A 5,948-nucleotide genomic window follows, 5' to 3' on the forward strand; every position below is an offset into this window, starting at 1 on the left:
TTTCTACAAATTACAGGTTGAGAAGTAACCAAGGCAGGAAGTTTTGCTTCCTTTTTATTAAGATTCATTACTGAAATACATACAGTTGAAAATCAATATAGGTGATGGCCTGAAAAATCAATAATCCCCCAACTCACTCAGATGTTTTCCAAAAGACATTATGTTACCCCCCATACTCCTTCCTAAAGGAAAAAGGCCCTCCACGCGTACTGCTGGCTGGATAGGAAGGGCAGCCAATGGCTGCCGTGTCCATCCAGGGCCACCCTTCTGGTGCTGATTCTTGAATCAGGCCTGCTGATCCCAGCTCACCATCTTATCAGGGTTGGTGAGAGAGTCCACAGCCAGCGTGGGCTGCCATGAGCCAGAACAAGCACCCGCCGCTGCAATCTCAGCCCGCTGTACTCGCTTGCCTCCACCCCTCAACTTTCCCACCCCTGTGCTTTCCCTGGATGCATTCCAAGAGAAAACGGGCATCTTCCATCAGCTGAAGGCTGTGCACAGTCCCCTGGGCTTGAGCTACACAATTCATCACTCGAGACATCAAGAATTCTGGGGCTTGGCAATACAGGCATTTTCAGGAATGAAGCCCATAAAAGCAAATGCCTAGGAGTGTTCTCTGTGTACCTTCATTGACATGAATAAACATGTTTATTGTAGAATTTTAAAGATGTAAACTATCTATGTACCGGCCCTTCTCCTTGGAATTAAAATGATCTCTCCATGTTGAGAGGGCGAAGTGTCATGGGAAAGCGGACGGGTGTCAGCAAGGAGGTGACCCAACCAAGATTAAGGACCCAGCTTTAGCCCAGGGCTCAGCGAGCCTTGGCTGCTCACCGGACACCTCATTCAGGATGAGGAGAGAGAGGAGAGCATGCCTTATCACGGGCTCGGAGGACCTCATCCTTTCCATGGCAGTGTCAGTGAGTATCATGATGGGCCAGCATGTGTTTACCAGTCTACACACGGGGCATTTCAGTCCATGTGCCCGTGTCTCTGTCACCACCTCGTGAGTAGTGGGGCTCCCACAGTGGGTGGCTAGACATTGGAACTCTAAACCCACACATAGGGAATTCAAATGAATGGATTCAAATGTAGGGAATTTTATGTTTTTTCATGCCATTTAATAGGGTGTATTTATTCATTTTAATTATAAAAATAACACTATCTATAAAAATAAGAAAAATCATAGGATAGAAATAATAAAATGCAAATTTCCCGTGATATAATGGACCTCCAGGAGATATAGCTGAAGTTAACATTAGATTTTGATGTATTTCCTTTGAGGGAACTTCAGAGCAAGCAAAGTGTGTGTGTGTGTGTGTGTGTGTGTGTGCGTGACAAATTGGTATCATCTTGCATATAAAGTTTCACAATTCTGGAAAGTCACCATTACAAGCACTGTCTATAGTTTCGGGGGATATATAAGATTTTATTTCTTGCTTTCAGGAAGCTTCTTATCCAGTTTTCAAGACAATAAGGACTTGAAAATTAGCAACAATAAAATAATTTAATAAGAGCTCATGATAGAAGAAAAGTGGCAATATACATCAAAGATGATTTGTCACCAAATAAGCTTCTGAGGCAGTGATTCTAATAGTTATGAACAAAGATAGAAAAAGGGTTAAATACTATCTTTTACTGAATACCTGTATCATGGGTAGCCGTAAATGGCTATATAAATTATCCCATTTAGGCCTATAATACTAGAGGATAACTATATCAACTCTTTATTTATTTATTTATTTTTGCATGGGCAGGCACAAGGAATTGAACCCTGGTCTCCAGCATGGCAGGTGAGAACTCTGCCTGCTGGGCCACTGTGGCCTGACTTATCAACTCTCTTTCACAGACCTTGAAGCAGGGACTTAGTGAGAATGTGCAATTTGCTCAAAGTCACAGTAAGATTGGGCAAGCCTCAGGAGGTAGAGGGTCTTGAGTTGGCAGAATTCAGGTAGGTAGAGGAAAGCCTAAAAGACATTCCAAACAGGCAGAGCAGACTGAACAGAACAAAGAAATAGACTTGTGGACAAAGGATTATTAAATTGTGAATAAGCAAATGTGATTGGTAAAAATGTTTCAAGCAGAAGGAATAACATATAAGAGGAATGGATTCCTCAACTAGTCAATGGAATTATCACAAAACCAGCACTAAGTAAGCAGGAGATAATAATATCTTTGGCTGTTGTAAGAATTTGATGAAATAATATGCTATAGCACCAACACTTAATTAGCTTTCAATAAATGGAATCTTTCAATACAAAGGGCCCAATGTTGAATTTGAGTCCAATACTGGACAAAGTATGAATTAGTTGATCTTTGCCAACCCGAAAGAACAATCCTTGTCCAATCAGTGAATCAACACAGATACTCAGATGACATAGAACTTCCAAGTGTGGTTGTATAGGCAGTAATAAAATAAAGGCCTAAATGCTTCACAACAGGCTAGAATGAAGATTGAGGGTAGCTTCAAAGTTAAATATATACATAAAAACGCACAACGTATTTATAGGAAAATTCACATGCACACAGGCACAGAGTCAGAGAAACTGAACTAGAAAGAGAAGGGTGAGGTTAACTGGGAAGGATGTCATAATTTTTCTCATATAAGGGAAGGTAACATCAAAATGGAATGAAATACATGCTATTCTTTGGAAAGGAAGAGATTTAATGACTGAGTCCATTCAAGAGATATCCCAAAATGTGTCAGATACAACTATGTGTAAAAAGTTGTTCTACACGTTTACAAAGGAAAAGGATATAATCTCTTGTTTCTAGATGGTCACAGTGTGGCTGGGGAGATGCAAGGTTACGTATGGGAAGGAGGGAGTGCTTGGGGGGTGCTTAGAGGGGGGTACTTAGAAGGGGTGTGCTTAGAGGGGGTTGCTTAGAGGGGGGTACTTAGAGGGGTTGTGCTTAGAGGGGAGATCATGATTTCTCTGGCAAACTATTCCTATTCACAGAAATGGGAGTATTGGTCTCAGGGAAGATGAGAGATATTCAGTTTTTAATGGGTAAAGTTTAAGATGAAGCATCAAATATAAACATTTAGGAAGCATTGTAAATAAAGGTCAGGAAGTCAGGAGAGAGGATGGAACCTGAGATATGGAATAAGAATAATCATTTTCAAGATATTTTAAGGTGGGAAAATCAAATTTGAATTCAAGTAAAAACAGAAGTTGAGAGTCGTACAATGAGGAATGGCAATAACTGAGTGAATTTAGAAAAAAGGAAAGTGAAAGAGACAGAAAATATCAGCATACTAAACAGTATCAGTCTGAAAGTCAGGGGAAGAGAGCTCTGCATGGTCAAGGTCACTGACAACGTGGAATGCTGCAGAAATCACAAAGAAGATGAAGACTGAGGGCAGGACATTTAATTAGGAGTTGCAGATGACCCTGGGAATAAAGAACAAAGATAATAATTGAGGAAACGGGAGCCAGATCACAGAAAATAAAGGAGTAGTTGATGAAGAGCTGGAGGCATTACTTATTGGACTGTCATAGTTAAAAGCTCATTTGGGAAACGAAAAAGAAGTGGGGGGGGGGTCTTATGAAATTTGATGGAGTGAGGTGGCACCTTTTAAGGTGGGGAAGGTCTAGCAAATTGGAATCAAGTGTTGGAAGAGAGGTTAGCTCCATTTCATGAAGGGCTTCTACATCAATATCCTTAATGGGCCCGCATGAGCATTGAGTCGAGATTGCTTAGTGGACGAGGGATGTTGGAGCAAGGATGAAGTATGAGGACCAAGGAAGATGGAGGAGAAACACTGGATAAAATGGCAGAAGGAAACTTGATACATGGAGGACAAAAAATGAATTCTATTAATGTAATGGAGAGGTGTTCAAGGGAAAAAACGTGGAGAGACTTGGGAGAGTTTTCTTGGAGAACAGGTGACATAACTGAGAAAACATTGTTGTACTGTAGCAGAGCTTGATCATATTCTGAATACTTTGTAGAGAACCTCAGAAAATGTCCATGGATTTCCCCAGCAATACCTTGTGCTAGAGGATAAAAAAGAAAGTACTAGCAACAAAGATGATGCAGATGTGGTTATTGGCAGAGCAGATGGGGAGGGGTTTAAGGGGAAAGCTCTGGTGAAGTGGCACACCTCAAAGCTATAGTCTTGCTTTGTCAGAGGGCCCCATGGAGCTAACAGGACATCCATGGATGAAACACAGCACTTCCATACCATAGGCAAGGAGGTCAGCAGAACAGAAGAGAGAGTTGGAAGCTAACCCTAGATGTGTAGGTTCTTCATACAAAATAATGTAAAATATACATAATTATTTGGTGGAAGAATTATTTAGCCAATGACACAAGGGCAATTGGTTAGGTATTTTAAGCATGAATGGGAAAATCCAGTAGAATTTCAAAGGAGTGATAAAAGAAAACTTATGTTGATTGGGAACTTACTTCTTAGAAGGTACCAAACATATGTAATGTAATTTGATCTTAACCACTCTGTGACTAAAACTACTCCATAGTTTCTAGTGATAAAACTAAATATCAGGGTGGTGCAATGGCAGCTCAGTGGCAGAATTCTCGCCTGCCATGCCAGAGACCTGGGTTCAATTCCCAGTGCTCACTCATGACAAAACAAAACAAAACAAAAAACAACTAAATATAAGAGGGAATGCATTCCTTCTGTCACTGAGGTAAAAAGGGAGACCTCACTGAAATCTGGGAGACCAGATTTCAATGAGGTTGAAATATGGGGATGAATCTCATTTCAAAGCCTGTACTCTTTTCTCTCTATTGGATTTGATTATGGTGTGATATATTCAGGAGACCACCATTGCTTTCCTAGTTTCACATCAGTAATAAAAAAGAAATTGGAGAGTGAAGTGGGTCAAGCAAGAAGTTGCCCACACATATTAAATCCACGATACATGGGTGCTCAGTCTGGATGGGACTGAGTCCAATAGAATCCTTTCCCTCAAGGAAGGAAACTGTGAACTTCATCAAGCTTCTCTAATAATCAAAATTACTTAGAAATGAAAATTTACCCAATAAAACGAAATTGAGCCTATAAGAAAAGAGTCTCGAAGGAGAGTGAAATCACATTAAAAGTAATGTGAATGTGCTCATTTGAAACTGTTATGTACTCCCAAAAAAGCCATTTTCTTCTAATCCAATCTTGTGGGTACAAACTTATTGTGGGTGGGACATTTTGATTAGTTTGTTTCCATGCAGATGTGACCCACCCAATTAAAAGTGAGTCTTAATCCACTTACTGGAGTCCTTAAAGAGTGCTGAGAGAGTTTAGAGAAACTAAGAAAGAAAACACTCTCAGAGAAGCAAAGAGAGGACCCACAGACACTTAGAGATAGAAAATGCCCCAGGAAATGCTAAACTGTGAGATGAAATCCACAGTTAGCTCTAGAGAAGCTAAAAGAGGACCTACAGATGCTTTAGAGAAGGAAAGCACCATAAAAGAGGCCAGAAGGATCCACAGGAGCCAAGAGTACCATTTTGGAAATCAACCCAGAAGAGAAGGGCCAGCAGACATCACCATGTGCCTTCCCACAGGAAAGAGAAACCCTAGATGTGATCATCCTTTCTTAAGTTAAGGCATCCTCTTTTTGATGCCTTAATTTAGACATTTTCATGGTCTCAGAACTGTAAATTTGTAATCTAATAAATCCCCTTTGTAAAAGCCCATCCATTTCTGGTATACTGCCTTCTGGCAGCATTAGAAAACTGAAACAGATTTTGGTACTATAGAAGTGGGGTTTGTAATTTGCAAATACCAAAATGCTGGAATGGCTTTATAAATGGATACGGGGAAGATTCTGGGAGAATTGTGAGGAGCTTGATCAAAAGGGGCTAGATTGCTTTCAAAGAGACTTTTTATAGAAATGTGGATGCAAAGGCACTTCCAATAAGGCCTTAGACAAAAATGATGACTGTGGCATTGCCAACTGGAGGAAAAGTGATCCTTGTTTTAG

Source organism: Tamandua tetradactyla, chromosome 9, assembly GCF_023851605.1.
Source record: "Tamandua tetradactyla isolate mTamTet1 chromosome 9, mTamTet1.pri, whole genome shotgun sequence".
In the NCBI taxonomy this organism is placed as follows: Eukaryota; Metazoa; Chordata; class Mammalia; order Pilosa; family Myrmecophagidae; genus Tamandua; species Tamandua tetradactyla.